Source organism: Belonocnema kinseyi, chromosome 6 (assembly GCF_010883055.1).
Source record: "Belonocnema kinseyi isolate 2016_QV_RU_SX_M_011 chromosome 6, B_treatae_v1, whole genome shotgun sequence".
Classification (NCBI taxonomy): Eukaryota; Metazoa; Arthropoda; class Insecta; order Hymenoptera; family Cynipidae; genus Belonocnema; species Belonocnema kinseyi.
Window position 1 is genome coordinate 102,943,663 of NC_046662.1, and position 1,037 is coordinate 102,944,699.

The window sequence follows — 1,037 nt, forward strand, 5'->3', positions numbered from 1 at the left end:
TTTTTAATTTCAACCAGTTCATTCAAAATAAGGGCCGCATTTTGGAGCGTGCAAGCCGTGCGGTTGCACAGAGCGCCATGGTTGAGGGGGAAGGAGCATGCGTTTTTACTTCCTGCCTTCTTCGACCTTTGTTTTCAGGTTTCTGGAAAGGGGACCACTTGGTACCTGTTTGTCCAAGTCTAGTCTCAATATTAGTAATAGCTTTTTCACTTATCCATTCAAAGATCTGAACTAAGATTGTCTTTCGATGACCATTTCTTACGATACTTTGTAAATTTATAATAATTATTAATCATTTAAACAATTTTCATAAACATATTGAGAGGTGAGGTATTTTTCAATTAACAAACACAATTTGCTTACGAAGTTAACTATGATTGTCTTTGCGATGACTCTTTCCTAAGGTATTTGTTAAATCTACAAGAATGGTTAATTATTTAAAGAACATTCATAACAACTTCAGAATTTGGCTATTTTTAAAACGAATATGGTCAGTTTTTTTACAAATTTAATTAAGAACGTCTTTCCGATTAATTATAATAATCGCATTTTCAAGATTTATTATTTAAGCTACTTTCATGAGCAAATTAATAGTTTGTGCATTTTTTGAAAAATAGGCCTAATTTGCTTACGGAATCAACAAAGAATATATTTCTAATCACATTTTCCCACGACACCTTGCAAATTTACAATAAATATTTATTATACAAATAAATTTCATAAACAAATTCAGAACTTAACTTTTTTTTAGATTTTGAACCATTTGAACATTTTAAACAAATTAATTTTTATAAGCAAATGTATTCACTATATATTTAATAAGAATTAAAAAAGAAATTAAAACTCTATAATGGTAAAAAACTTTCATTTTCATTAGTTTCAGTAAGTATCTATTTTTATTAATTTCTTAAAGTAATTTCATAATCTCTTCAGTCAAATATTTTGCTTTATCAAGATTTTCTGTAGTATATTTTTTCTTGCAATACTTTTCTCCATATATTTTACTGTGATTAATCAGTCGAACATATGACCAGTAT